The 16,369-nt window shown below is 34.7% G+C and overlaps 1 protein-coding gene and 1 long non-coding RNA gene across 4 annotated transcripts in view; one reads left to right on the plus strand and one right to left on the minus strand.

Moving 5' to 3' along the window:
* LOC140713195 (uncharacterized) overlaps positions 1-7,450 on the plus strand; it is a 979,701-nt gene extending 972,251 nt beyond the window's left edge. For both annotated transcript variants that reach the window (XR_012095087.1, XR_012095088.1), the window contains one exon: positions 6,408-7,450. This is a non-coding gene — a long non-coding RNA (uncharacterized lncRNA). The remainder of the gene's footprint in view (positions 1-6,407) is intronic.
* Positions 1-16,369, minus strand: part of MEI4 (meiotic double-stranded break formation protein 4) — a 343,137-nt gene that overhangs the window by 140,482 nt on the left and 186,286 nt on the right. The window lies entirely within an intron of this gene.

The following is a 16,369-nucleotide window of genomic DNA, read 5'->3' on the forward strand; positions in this document are numbered from 1 at the left end:
TAGTTTCAGCTTTCTACATATGGCTAGCCAGTTTTCCCAGCACCATTTATTAAATAGGGAATCCTTTCCCTACTTCTTGTTTTTGTCAGGTTTGTCAAAGATCAGATGGTTGTAGATGTGTGGTGTTATTTCTGAGGGCTCTGTTCTGTTCCACTGGTCTATATCTCTGTTTTGGTATCAGTACCATGCTGTTTTGGTTACTGTAGCCTTGTAGTATAATTTGAAGTCAGGTAGTGTGATTCTTCCAGCTTTGTTCTTTTGGCTTAGGACTGTCTTGGCAATGTGGCCTCTTTTTTGGTTCCATATGAACTTTAAAGTAGTTTTTTCCAATTAGGTGAAGAAAGTCATTGGTAGCTTGATAGTGATGGTATTGAATCTATAAATTACCTTGGGCAGTATGGCCATTTTCATGATATTGATTCTTCCTGTCCATGAGCATGGAATGTTCTTCCATTTATTTGTGTCCTCTTTTATTTCATTGAGCAGTGGTTTGTAGTTCTCCTTGAAGAGGTTTATACAAAATGGCATAAATACAAAGTCATATCAGTGATTTAAAAAATACCCACAATACATGGTGAAACCCCATCTCTACTAAAAATACAAAAAAAATTAGCCGGCCGTGGTGGCAGGCACCTGTAGTCCAAGCTACTCCAGAGGCCGAGGCATGAGAATGGCGTGAGCCTGGGAGGCAGAGCTTGCAGTGAGCCAAGATCGTGCTACTGCACTCCAGCCTGGGCAACACAGTGAGACTCCATCTCAAAAAAAAAAAAAAAAAAAAAAAAAATCCCCACAATAATACATTCAAGAGAGACAAATACAGTTCTTGCCATCATAGAGCTTATACTCTGGCAATGTGGAAAGACACTAAATGAGTGACTGTGTAAATATTTAAGTTCTATGATGGAGAAATGCAGAATTCTCTGATAGAACTCCACTTACTATCACAGTTATTTCTGTCTGTATATAATACTGCTTCTCAGTTACTTTTCTGTTTTTCATCAATAATAAAAGCCACCTCATTCTAAAGCACAGGTGCCCAAATAGAATAGGATTTTTTGAGATAGTTTTTTTAAGTATATGTAACAGCCTCTCTATTCTCCCTTGTTTGGGGTTTGCTTCATACATGTAGGGGATCAGATACGGATTCTGAGGATGGAATGTGAAGCCTCAAATAATCTGGGAAGTGTATTTTTTTTTTTTTTTTTTTTTTTTTTTTTTTGAGACAGAGTCTGGCTCTGTCGCCCAGGCTGGAGTGCAGTGGCCGGATCTCAGCTCACTGCAAGCTCCGCCTCCCGGGTTCACGCCATTCTCCTGCCTCAGCCTCCCGAGTAGCTGGGACTACAGGCGCCGCCACCTCGCCCGGCTAGTTTTTTTTTGTATTTTTTAGTAGAGACGGGGTTTCACCGTGTTAGCCAGGATGGTCTCGATCTCCTGACCTCGTGATCCACCCGTCTCGGCCTCCCAAAGTGCTGGGATTACAGGCTTGAGCCACCGCGCCCGGCCGGAAGTGTATTTTTGAAAGCAGATCCTGTAAGACCCCTGGTCTTGTGTACATTGACAGGTTATTCCTAGCATGGCATGTTCTCCTTGTACAGATCCTGTCTCAGACAACTTCTAAAGCTGCAGAAATATATACCGCAGATCTCAGGGGCACTTCTCTCTCTTCAACTAGTAATAGGCTTGGAGTAGCATGGAGAAAGGGATTTTTCAACACTTAATATTGAGAAAAGTATGCTGTTTGCCATACCATAGTTATGAAATCAAAATGTAAGTATGTGTGACCTAAGAGTTCTAAATTCAGTATTCTGCATAGTCTCAAAGAACATTTAAAAACTAGATTTGAAGGGCAGAGTAAGCCACTTATAATTAATTTCTAATTTGGTTTAACTCCATCCATGTGGTTTATCATTTTAAATGTGGTTGATACGCATGGTGTTTGCTCTATATATAACACAAGAGAATTCCAAAACGTACTTTTCATGTCATCATTTTATAATTCTCGATGCTTGACTCAGTTTTAGAAATGAAGAAACAGGCAGTTAATACTTTCACAATGTTCATAGTATATAAACAGAAAACACTGTCATGTTTTATTTAATATATTTAATTGCTTAATATGAGAAAATAATATTTACATGCTTTTTATTTTAAATTCAAAGGAAAACAAGTATACACATATATGTTAGTTAATTTGTTTTCTCAGGTTACTTATGTTTAGACAGATATAATAATACTCTTTTCATGCTGAAGGAATAAATATACGGTCTCCTTAATGATTCTATTTCTCAGCAAAATTGAAAAAAATTGGATTCTGATTGCTTTTAAAAGGTAAGTAGTTTAGGTCACTGAGTATGCAAACCTCATGAGATTTCAAATGCTTTCCACCTTCAGTAAGTGTCTATATGTTGCCATACTATATTTTCATGTAGAAGCCTGGATTACAGATTAAACTTTAAAATGCTCAGTCCTAGACCCAGACCTCTGTTATTTTAAGTTAAACCATGAGATTTTTAGACTTGACAGTTTTGACCCACAAAAATACCAACTTCACATGATTTAATGTAATAAAAATATATTTATATAGCAATAAATAAAATTCACTTGAGTGGTTTGTGTTATCTGTTAATTAAAAAAAATAAACGAAACAAAAGGAAACAGAACAAATACAACAGCAAATCTGTGAACAAATATCTACAGGTCATTTGAAATTAAAACATCCATTATAAAATAAAGTGGTTATTTATGATTTAGGATGTTAACATTCTTTAAGCCCAGATTGTTAATGGCCAACTATTCATTTCATGAAATTAACTTTTAAATGATCACTATCTAAAGTTTGCACAATGTCTCCATAATTTCTCTATTATTATGTTCATGTTTTCTGAAGACTTAAAAGCTCATTTGTTATTAATTGTGAATTTGACCTAAAAAAACTATTTAAAATCATTTATAGTAGGCATCGGGAAAAGTCCTATGATTTATTTAACACTTCATGTGTGGAATATCAATAATCAGTGGTATTTAATTTACTAATTGATTTGTATTTGCCATCTAAAATAGGCCTTAATATAAAGAGGTTTTCCTATGTATTTACTTATTACTTATTTTATCTGATTCAAATAGAAAAATGTATGTAGAAACCCAAGGAAACCAGCTTTTCCCCAGTGACACAATGTCACCTCTGATGACTACTTAGTACCTGAATCAAACCAATCTTTCATAACTGATACTGCAAATGAATTGTTTGGTGCATTGTATTACTAATTGGCTGAATTATATTTTAATTATTAAAGACTAAGCATCATTAAATTCTCCCTGCCCATCTATTTTCATCAAGTTCAACTCACTATGACTTGGTCATCTGTATTTCCTTGTGAAAAGTACCAGTGCAGTTGTCAGAATAGTCATACCATAGATTATCTTTTACAAGCAATCTTTTTTTTGTTCTCACTTAAACTGTTTTTTATTTTCTTACTGTGTCTCAATAAGAATAAAATTTTTGAACGGAAGGAGAATAATTCTCACATCTTCCAGTGCCTTTTCTTGGGCTCCTTATCCAATAAGTTTTCAAATAAATAAATAAATAAATAAAGGCTGACTGCTTGGTTTCTGGAGCACAGCATTTCCCCCCCTCCAAAACAAAACTATTAGGGAGACAGACACAACAATTTCAAAGTATTCATTTTGTAAAGGGCCAGAGCTTACATTTCTGAATATCACAATTTAAGATGGTTATTCAAGTTTTAACCATAAGCCATCTACATAGATATGTATGTGAGTCAGAAAGGTTGGAAAATCTAAGTGTAAGAAAATCTTCTGTTGTCAGCAACCATCAGCTAGATGATGCTTGAGGGAAATGGCTTAATTTTCTTTCTTTCTGAAAACTGGCGTTTCAACTGTCAAAAGATTGTTTTCTGAATACTTGGCCATAAAAATCTGATCAATGATATATGTTTCAACACAACTTTGAAGGGTTATAGGAGATTTAGAAAAAATATAAACATAATTCATATGTAAACACACATATATAAAATATATATATATATATATTTTCATACACACACACACCCTCTGTTGGTAGCTAGTGACACTTTCACTAGGAAGAGTGAATTGTGATTACATTCATTCGTTTCAGCTAAAAATTAGGTTTTTATATCTTTGTGAAATAAATAAATTCAAAGTGGGTATTGCTAGGATTTCTATCAGTATGAATTTTAAACTCCATTTTTTCTTAAATGTTGCACATTATACTTTTAGCCTTAAATTGATAGCTGCCTCCCAAGAGGCAAGTATCCATTCTGCAAGATTAATAGAAGACTTGTATTAATGGGCATGACCCTAACATTTAAAATTTACCTCTGCATTTTTCTTTCTCTTCCTTTTTCGCCTCCTCTTCGTTCATATCTTCCACATCTTTTCTATTTGTCTTTCTAATTTGAGAGGTACTGCCTGAGACATTTTGTCATCGGACTTACTATGGTACTTTGCCTCATATTTTTGTAAGCCATTATGATTAGTATTTTTAATGGTTTTAATTAATAAACAGATTGATTTGGCAGAAACATGGTGGGGTTCCTGTTATTAGACATTATATAAAGAGAGGTGGCATTTAAGAGAAGGCAGAGGAAACTAATATTTACAGAATACCAAGTGTGGACAGGCATTGTGCTAGATACTTGATATATAAATTCTTATTTAAACCACAATGGGTTAGGTAGTTGCCTTAGTCCATTTCCTGCTACTGTAACAGAAAACCACAGACTGAGTAATTTATAAAGAACAGAAGTTTTTTTTGACTCATGATTCTGGAGGCTGAGAAGTCCGGGAGCATGGTGCCAGCATCTGGTGAGGGCCATCCCATGGTTGAGGGTATCAGATGGTAAATGAACACAGGACACAGGGAGAAAATGGACCTGAACTTGTCCTTTAATCAAGAAATCACTCCCATGATAATTAACCTACTCCTGCGATAATAGCATGAATCCATTCATTAGGGCAGAGCCCTCAGGCCTAATCACCTCTTAAAGGCCCCGCCTCTTAAAACTGTTACAAAGCCAGTTAAGTTTTTAACGCACGAACATTTGGGGGATATATTCAAACCACAGCATTAGTATAATTATCATTGTCATATAGATAAAGAAATAGTGAAGCTGACCTGGGTCATGATAGAGCTGAGGCTCTCACAAAGTCTCTATGGCTCTGAAGCATGTCCTCTTTCTTATTTTAAATTCCACTATCTGCTGGTGTGACCTTGAAGAAGTCAGTTATGTATTGATTCATATCATCACATTCCAGAAAAAGGACTTGAAATAGTTGAATCATGTAATCTCTCTGGATTACAATTTCTTTGTCAAAAAAAAATAAAGACTTCAACTCACTAATCCCTTGAAGAGTATCATTTGATAAATTCCTTGTATCCTAGAGTTCCCCCAAAGTGCCAAGATTAAGGGGTATATGCATCTCTCATGCTATATGATATGCATCTTACCATGTAATATGCATTTCACTGAAACTCTTAATTTTCACATTTTCAAAATCTGTTAATTTTGTCATAAAACTTTATTAAGAATTTATTTAGTATAAAACAATATGTAACAATATTCAGTGTTTGTTGTTAATGATAAAAATCCCTTTCCAAGATCTTGAATTTCTGATTTTTTGAAGGCTGACCAATCGCCAACAATAGCTGAAACTACTTTCTGTCTAGTTTACATACCCATTTCAAGGTTTCAGAGATTTAAAACATGCTTTGAAGGGTCCTATATCTTTTACAATCATGTTAAATATAGCAAAAAGCTAAAACCATTGTTGAACAACACTCTGATCACACGTATCACATAGTGACTTATTCATGCAGTCATTCATTCACCTAGCATTACCTAATGGGCTACTATATGCTACAAAAAATACAGGGGTTCTATGGACACGAAACCAGAAGATGTAGTATGTGCTTTGTAGGAGCTTACACTCTAGAAGAGGAGATAGGAAACAAATAGCTAAATATACATATGCATGCATATACACACAGAATGATGAGTAAAATGAAGAAAACAAATAGAATACTGAGACAGACCAAAACAGGAAATGGGGACATATCCGTGATGGGACCCTCAAGGAAGCTGAAGGCCTAGAGAATAACCACCTTTTCATGTAGGGAGGCAGGAAGAGCACTCCAGGTAGATAAATTAGCATGAGGTGGGTTAGATGATCAGGTCCATGTACACATACAAAAAAGCTAAGAGTTCCTTCAGCTATGACCCCTTAGTTTTAAAAGTAAGCAAACTAAAAGCAGGTGAAGCTTTTAAACTGCCTGCCTTTCTCAGGGGTCACAAAAAACAACTCTGCCACCTTACATAAACATGTCTCCAGAAAACAACGTTTTTATTCATTTATTTATTTATTTTTAGAGGCCGGGTTTTGTTATGTTGCTCAGGTTGGATTAAAGTGGCTACACACAGGCACAACCATGGCACACTACACCTCGGAACTCCTAGGCTCAAGCAATCCTCCTGCCCTGGACTCCTGAGCAGCTGGGACTGCAGGTGCATGTCACTCTGCCTGGCCACAGAAGGCAAGGCCAAGATTCAGGAGTGAATGTGAGAAAAGACCAGCAGCAACATACATGGCATCAACAGAGTCACGTTTCGTCCAGAAAAAATTCCCCAAAAAACAAAAAACCCTATTCTGGTAAAACTGCAAAGCTATTAAAAGGTTCTAAATGTTGGCACGGGAACACTGCACACCATTTAAGGGAGTCGAAGAAATATTGGTACCATATTCTTCCCGTTTCCTTATATTACTGTAATTTAATGTTAAGATCAAAATGATCCAAGCAAACTTGGGACTCTTGGGGAAATCTAGATAAAATCAATTTGAAAACAAAAAATTATCTTAGAGGGAAACTTTCCCATGACAATTTTAATGAAGCCAATAATATTCTAGAAATGTAGATGTCCTAATGGTATCCAGGTCTATCGTTCAATTATGTTCACTAGTGTTTTGTGTCCTCGCACATCTATGTCCTTCTACACTTTAAAATCCTGAGGAAGAAATGTGACTCCCTGTTTCTGGGTAGTTCCAACTTGAATAAAGTTGACATGTCACCTTTACCAGAATAATAAAAATAAAAATTTACAAATACATATTTTTACTTTTTTAAATAATTTCAACTTTTATTTTGGATTCAGTGATACACGTGTAGGTTTGTTACACGTGTATATTGCCTGCTGCTGAGGTTTGGAGTACAAATGATCCTGTCACTCATGTACTGAGCATAGTACCCAATAGATAGTTTTTCGGCCCTTGCCCTCCTCCCTCTCTCTCCGCTAGTAGTCTCCAGTGTCTGTTATTCCCATCTGTATGTCCAGGCATATCCAATGTTTAGCTCCCACTTACAAGAGAGAACATGTGGTATTCGGTTTTCTGTTCCTGTTTATTCAAAGAAAGCAACTTTTTATGATATAACATCTGTATTTAGAGCTACAAAATAAAACTCAATTTAAAATAAATTTACAGCATGATTATACTTTCTCAAATATCTTTTTTAGGTAGGCTTTTGTTTTTGTTTGCTTTTAAATCGGAAGAAAGAATATGAGGGGTCAAGATTCCAGGCCTACCCTGATTTTGCCACTTGCTCTGTGGTCCTGAAAAAGTCCTGGTTTCTCTTTATTTGACTTGAGGTCTCTTCATTTATAAAAAAGATGGAATGCCTGTGAGGAACTTATATGGTCTAAGTCACCTCCAACTGTAGAATTCTATGATTATCAAAAACAAAGTGAGATTTCATCTGAATGTTAAGGAATCCAACTCATGGTGCTAAGCATGCAAATATGAAAAATCAGATGTATCATCATTACTATAAAAGTCTTCTTTACATATAATTCACAAGCACTTGTAAAAAATGCAAAATTAGCAGAAAATCTCCCTCAAACCAAACCTACACTGGCATATTTAATCTAAAACAACTGTACTTCAGTAGTCATTTTTAAAGGGAGAAGTAGTTTCAGTAATTTATTATCAGAAAACAATATGATGAGCAGTTAGTCATTACAGATTCAAAACGCAAGCTTCTTTTGGAAACTTCACTTCTTTGCTGTAAAAATTAACTTTTAATAATGCAACTACCTGATGAAAACCAGCATATCACAGCTTCACTCAGAATGTAATTACAGTTTTGCTAGCTCTGTAACATTCATGTTTGTAAACAGTTTGAATGGCACGTAATTATATGTTCTCTCCTAAAACTGTCCCTGATCCTCTCTGTTAAATGCCTTTAAAAAGTCGTTCCAGAATTAAAGAAAGCCAAATAAAAGGTATATCCATTTAACTTTAGCATTTGGACATACTATTTTACAAAGTAAAGTGACATTCAGCAATATTACATCACTTAATCTAAACTAAAGAGATGATTCTTTTGTTCTCCTTGGCATTCTAAATGTGGAAACGCATTTAGTCCACCTAACCGGCAAAATGCCACAGCTTAGCCTACCTTAAATGTGCTCAGATCACTTACATTAGCCTACAGTTTAGTAAAATATCTGGCAACAGAGTACACTCGGGCACATCTGTTGTTTACCCTGGTGACTGTGTGATTGGGAGCTGTGGTTCACTGTCTCTACCCAGCATCGTGGTGAGAGAGTATTCTAAATCAGGAATAGCCGGGGAAAACATCAAAATTCAAAGTACACTTTCTATTGCATGTGTATCACTTTCATACTATCTTAAATTTGAAAAATCATAAGCTGAATTGTTGCAAGTTGGGGACCACCTGTATTGTAGTACTTGCCCTCTTTCCTCTCTTTATTGGGTGATGGGATAGCCCTGAGAAGCCTCCCTATAAAACAGTGACATGTCTGTGTCCAGCCAGACCTCTGACAAGAGGGAATGTCCAGGAGTTGTGGGGAGCTGCTAGGCACTCAGTACATCTCTATACTTCCCAATTCAGCAGGTATGTATTGAGTACCCACTTTTACCCATCCAATCAGCCACTCTCGTATTCACCAAATATTTATCCCAAGCATGCAACATTTTAAAGACTTCTGCACTTGCTTCCCCTTCTTCCTGATATTCTCTTCATCAACTATTCACAACCCACTCCTTTACTTCATCTTGGCTAGTGTTCAAATGTCAACTCTGCTATCCTGACAGAGTTGTTCATCCTAACTGTATTCGTTTGCTAGGACCACTGTAACAAAACACCACAAACTGGGTAGCTTAAAAAACAGATACTCATTTTCTCACAGTTCTAGAGACTGGAAGTCCAAGACCAAGATGCTGGCAGGGTTTATTTCCGCTGAACCCTCTCTCCTTGGCTTGCAGATGACTGCCCTTCCGTTGCCCCTTCACATGGCTATCCCTCTCTGTACATGCACCCTTAGTGTTTCTTCCTATGTCCAAATTTCCCCGTCTAATAAGGACATCAGTCAGATTGGATTAGGGCACATCCTAAAGAATCCATTTTAACTTAATGTCTTCTTCAAAAGGTTTGTTTCTAAATATGATCACATTCTATAATATTGGGGATTAGGGCTTCAACATATGAATATGTGAGAACACAGGTTAATCCAAATGTCATAACTGATTATTCTATCTAATAACACAGCTTCATAATGTTCCCTCTCCTCACTGTAACTTAGTTTCCTTTGTAGCACTTATTATTTGACATAATTTATATGTATTTGCTTTTTCTCTGGCTCCCTCCCCTGGAATGTAAGGTCCAGGAAGCACTTTGTTTTGCTCACTGCAATATTCCCATCACCTAAATCAGTCTCTGGCACAGAGTTGATATTTAGTATATAAATACTGAATGAGTAACTTTTCTGAGGACTCCTTCTGCATTAGGCATCCAGCTGAGCTGAGTATGAGATGGATCCAGATGAAAGACAAGGGAGCAGATCTCAAACAAGCAGTGCCGTATGAACCATGGGTGATGTTCTTCTAGTTGCCAATCTCTTCTTTTCCACCTCAGTGACCAGATTGTGCTGCATGTGGGCACTGCTGGTTGGGACCTCAGGGATGATCACAGGATCAGGAGTAAAGGTGAATTAACGCCAACTCTATAGGTAGATTAGATCGTCTATCACAGATTCATTCTTGGGAGAGTTCTGCTTAATAGCTTTGTCTTTCTTTTGACTTAAAGACTGAGGACAATAACTTTAGATATGGCTTCTTATCTTCTTTTACTTTTGATCACTTTCAACATCTAGACTTCTACTCTAAAAACACAGATTTATACAACAGTTATTTGAAAAAAGAAGGGAGAATCAAGAGGGCAGTTTATTACAGAGTGCTCTAGACTCTTCTCTCTTTAAGAGTTTTTTACTTTAAATCTGCATATTAGTTTTATATATATATATATATATATACACACATAAAAACTATATTTATATTTTTGTTACATGGAAGATTTTTCCTTTCATTAAGTATTGATATTGTTGATCTGTTCACAGAAGTCCTGCAGTCAAACTAACAAATGTTCTGTATCTTAGATTTTCTTAAATAATTTAAGACATTAAAACTACCATATTTACTTGTATAATTTTTCATTGAGTGAAAGTGATAAAATCAGTATAAGATCTGCAACCAGAATAATGCTACCTCTCCTCATCAATTGCTTATATTTCTTGCTGTTGACATTTTGTTCTTTGCTTTTAACATTTTTTAATTCTTTATTTAATTATTTATTTAATTTTTAATTCTTTATTGTGGATCTACCAAAGCTTTTGATACTCACTGGCTATAAAACATGTCCTAGTGATGTTTCCCAAAATGTGTTTGGTTAAAAGATGTTTCATCTAGACATATTTGAAGTATGTATGATAACAATGACAAACAATAAATAGCAATAATGAGGTCTAATTATTAAAAAAATCAGAAATATTATGTCTACCAGTAAGAATAGTAACAATACAAGAACTATCATTAAGTATTTACTATATGTCAGATACTGGACTAAGCACTTCATATCTACATCATTAATCTTCACAATATCTTCACAATTTTATCACAAATGATAAAACTGAGTCTTAGAGAAGTTATCTAACTTGCTTAAGTTCATCCAAGTACTGCATGCCTGAAGCAGATTTTGAACTCCTATTTGCTTGACTCCCGAACTCAAACGTGTATGAATATATATGTAGGCTTTCAGAGAAAACAGTTACAAAATTTAGGATGAGAAAGCACATTTAAAACAAGACATGAAAACTTAAAATTTATGAGAATAAAAATTTTTGTGGCATGGAAGTTTAAATCTTACTAATGCCTGATTTTTCCAGGCATTTAATCTATGTTGACATAAATAGTTGATCTATGTTGATATAAACAGTTTATAAATGGTTTAAGAATCCAAAAACCAAAATGTAAAAAGTGAAAGTTGTTGTCTAAAAACAAAACAAAAATAAAGGCTTTCGATGAAAGAACCAGGCCTACAAAATTTTATAGACAAACTTTATCAAGCTTTAAGAAGTCGATATAGGTTGGTGCAAAAGTAATTGTGGTTTTGCAATTAAAGCAATGGCAAAAACCACAAGTACTTTTGTACCAACCTATAATTCCTTCAAATCTAAGCCTCTGCAACCAATGAAAAGGGCACTGTGGAACCAGACATACAAATGGAGATTGTGCTACAGAGAAGAGAGGCAGACAATGAAGAGACCATTATTGGATGGGAAGGATCAATTCAGATAACTTCCATGAGGGTGATGGGGTTGGGAGAAATTCTACATCAGACACTGCCAAGATAATCCTCTCTGAGAAGGTGATATTGTTATTAGATTAATGATGCTCTGACAGAAAAGAAGTGGCTGAACATGATATGAGAAAGCTGCATTTCAAGGACAAAGAGCAAGTGAAATACTCTGAGGCAGAAATGTGAGGAACACGTTCAAGAAATAGAAGAACAGAAAAAAATGTTCAAATGAAGAGGGAAAGAGATATGAGATCATTTTGGAGAGGCAATTTCAGTGATTCAAGTGGTAGATGGTGGCATTAATTATGGTGGTTACAGAGGAGACAGTGAAAAGTGGAGAGCTTTGAGTTATATTTTGGAGACACTGATATTCAATATACATGTACTATATATATAATATATATGTCTATATATCCATTTTGCTCTTAATATGGCCAGGGAGACATAAATACAAAGTAAAACTCTCATTTTATAAGTGGTTTGATATAAAATACTTTGAAATGTCATAAAGGCACTATCAGGAAGTGTGAGCTTAGAATAAGAAATGTAGTTTATTAATAATAAAAAGATGTTTCTTAATGAAATAAAATCATTTTATAGCATTTCAATCCATCTTTCTTATCCCTGTTAACACTTATCTGAGTGTGAGCAGGTTTTCTATTAAAGTACACTGACCAGAATGCTGAATAAATCTTTCTAGACTACATTATGGCTCCACTTTCCACTGGAATCATAAAGAAGTTAAGTAACAGATTTAGGCGCACATAGCAGCTGCTATCAACTCCCCCCTTCTGACATCGTTCAAATTTTATTTCATAGATTTTCCACAATCACTTTTAGAACATCATATATTACAGTAGAGAGAGAAGTGGAACAAGGCCAGAAAATTCACATCCTGCTGCTAATTAATAAGGGATACTGAGTCTCAGTTTATTCATCTGCAAAATGAGAATGCTCAATGTCCATCATGCTGCTTGTAGCATTATTTTAAGATGTAAATAAGTGATGTGAAAGGAATTTTGGAAATCATAAGCTGTAAGATTTGGTTATCCTGTAATAATTTATAATTCCTGGAAATACATGAATTTAATAATATCCTGAGATCAAATGGAATAAAAGCTAATAAAATCAGTTCAAAATATTTATAAGATTTGCATCTGGCTTTTGATCAATAGCAATTTATGATGATAATGATCACTGTGGATCAGAAGCACTCTGCTACTGGTACCCAGGTGGGCAGAGCTTCATCTCTAAAATGAAAGTGTGGGAATCGCCAAATATTGCATTTCAAATGCATCTGTGAGTACATGATATCAGTAAGCAAAAATCAAGAGACCCTTTTTCCAAGGTTTAATATGCATGATTAGCGCCAATAAGAATCCCTTCTGATATGAACAGACACTTCTCAAAAGCAGACATTTATGCAGCCAAAAAACATATGAAAAAAAGTTCAACATCACTGCTCATCAGAGAAATGCAAATGAAAGCCACAATAAGATACCATCTCATGACATTCAGAGTGGTGATTATTAAAAAGTCAGGAAACAATAGATATTGGCAAGGCTGTGGAGAAATAGGAATGCTTTTACACTGTTGGTGGGAATGTAAATTAGTTCAACCATCATGGTAGATAGTATGGCGATTCCTCGAGGATCTAGAACCAGAAATACCATTTGACTCAGCAATCCTGTTACTGGGTATTTACTCAAAGGGATATAAATCATTCTGCTCTAAAGACACATGCACATGTATGTTTACTGCAGCACTATTTACAAGAGCAAAGACATGGAACCAACCCAAATGCTCATCAATGATAGACTGGATAAAGAAAATGTGGTACATATACACTGTGGAATACTATGCAGCCACAAAAAGGGATGAGATCATGTCCTTTGCAGGAACATGGATGAAGCTGGAAGCCATCATCCTCAGCAAACTAACGCAGAAACAGAAAACCAAATACCACATGTTCTCACTCATAAGTGGGAGTTGAACAATGAGAACACATGGTCACAGACAGGGGAACAACACACATCAGGGCCTGTTGCGGGTTGGGGGGTGATGGGAAGGAACTTACAGGAGAGGTCACTAAGTGCAGCAAACCAGCATGGCACACGTATACCTGTGTAACAAAACCCACATGTTTTACACATGTATCCTGTTTTTTTTTTTTTTTTTTCTTTAGAAGAAATAAAAGAATCCTTTCCTTACAAAAAAAAATTTTTTTTTCCATTAAAGGTGCCTAAAATTCAGAATGCCAGATTAAAGGGAATTACAAAAAAAAAAAAAAAAAAAAAAAAAAAAAAACTTATAGTATATCCTGCTTAAACTGTATAGAAACTCAATAAAAATAATTTGTGATGGAAATATATAGAAGAGAATTTAAAGGAAATAACTATTCCGACAAATCCTACTAACTGGCCAAAGGTCTAAATCAGGCTTTTAAAAATATTCTAATATTCAGTAAACAGGTCTTCCTAACTGCAGTCCTTGAAAAGCCACCTTAACTTTTATTAAAAGGCACATGATGTTTTTTGGACACCATTATTAGCCAACAAATATTTATGGAAATCTGATATAGCAGGATCATGAATTATAATTAAATGAAAAAGAAAAAAATAACTCCAATTGCTATATGCATAGACAATGTATTGTACCATGTAAGTTAAATCTTGTTTAACAAAATAACTCAAATAATTTAATGCATAATCCTTTTTGGCATTGCAATTATTTTTTGAATAATATTATTTATTTAAAATGTTCTGATCAGTTGTATATGCCTTTGAGCATTAATGCATTAACTAGACTAGGTACATCTATCAGGTGACATACTTAATATGCCATGATGGTAAAATAAAAATAAAAGTCCAACTCTTTTGTTCACAAACAACATAGCAATGGAAAACAAAGTCATATTATTTCTTTATTCAAGGGCACTTCTTTGCAGCCAATATAATAAAGATTCCTAAACAAATTACTATCTGTTAGATAACTGAAACTATTGTATAATTTTAGATGAAAGACTTCAATCATTGTAGATATAACAGATAAAACTTATACCTAAATATGATTCCTTTTATAGTTTTAGGTGTTATAAAATATGGCATCATATTTTATAAGTGATATAAAGAAAATATGTCATCACTTTAGCACACAAATTACTAAAAAGTACACACCCATACAAAAGCTGATGTTTCTTATGTACTTAGAATGAACAGTGATGCAGATTACATCCGATCAGCAGTGCCTTGAACATCACTATGCACAGTATTCCCTCAGTACATATGGTTAAAAACATGGCTTCATTAGAAGAAATTCTGCATGTCAAAAAGAAACAAATGTATTCACCAACCATTGGATTTCAAAGTTACTGTGGGAGGTAACTTCATTTAGCAACATTGTTTTATGGAGAGAAAAATTGTGATTCTACACTCTGTTAAAGGAATTCATGCAACTCAGTCTAACAAAATTTGCAGCCATCATGGATAATGTGGTCAAAGTGGCCCCAGTGATTTAAAGTGACAAGGTCAGAGGGGCCAGATGGACAGATACAATTAGGTAACTCATGAGTAGGAGAGTATTCCAACACAACTCATATACTTGTAGCTTTGCTTTAATGGGGTAGGGGACAACAGGTGACAAATAGTGGCACTGGAGCTTTGTACTCATCACTTAAACGTGGGATAATCAGAAATTCCTTTAAATTATTGCCTATGTGAATGGTAAATTTTTATCAAAGCAACAGAAATCATTCTTTGTGATGAAGCCAATGTCCCACTCCTTTGAACAATGCTCTTTCTCCAATGAATTCATCAGTAAAAACTTCCCACTGCTTCAACTATTTGCTTAATAGCAAACAAAATTAAATTAGATCCATATTTTTAAAATATTCTCCTCTGTAGGTCTTTTAAGTAATCAGTAATTACCAAAATGAGAAATTTTGTCCTGGATATGACTCTGAAATACAACTATCCAGGCTGTGTGAAATATACAGAAGTTCGAAGTTGCCAACACAATGTAAAACTTCACTCTAAACCCTCTCTATAAAAACTGCTGGTAGATGTACTCCAGTAAATAGAAAACAAAAAAATAGATTCTAGAAAAAAAATTTTTGGCTATAAAAATGGAATACACACAGACATACGAACTGATATTAATGTATAAAACCAACCAATAAAATCAAAATTGTAGTAAGGAGATTAGCATAATGCAGAGTGTAGCCCAAATTATTATTAATATATAATAAATATATAATACAAAAAGTACTCGAAATATGGAACTGAAATCTCAAGTGGGCACAAAATGTAGAGAGGTGTGCCTTGTTCAATGTATAGGCAGGTGGATAAGATAAGAGTTTTTTCAATTTCAATTTCAATAGGTCTTCATTTTTTTGGTCTAGGAAAAATATTGATTATCTCTAGGCAGTGACTCAAAAAATAAACATTTCAGTATATGTATAACTAGAATACATTACTTCAAACCAATAGAAGGGAAAGCACCATAAAAAAAGACAGGAAAGGGAAAACAAAAACAAATAATAAAGTATCATAGTAAACAAACAAAAAAGTGGTAAGAATAAGTATTAAATGTAAGATAGAAGAAAACAACACATCACTAATTACTGTATTTAACTTCATCTCAACATAGGGACTCAATTTCTTCTTTCACAAAAATTATCAAAAT

This window comes from Chlorocebus sabaeus, chromosome 13 (assembly GCF_047675955.1).
Source record: "Chlorocebus sabaeus isolate Y175 chromosome 13, mChlSab1.0.hap1, whole genome shotgun sequence".
NCBI classification, from domain to species: domain Eukaryota; kingdom Metazoa; phylum Chordata; class Mammalia; order Primates; family Cercopithecidae; genus Chlorocebus; species Chlorocebus sabaeus.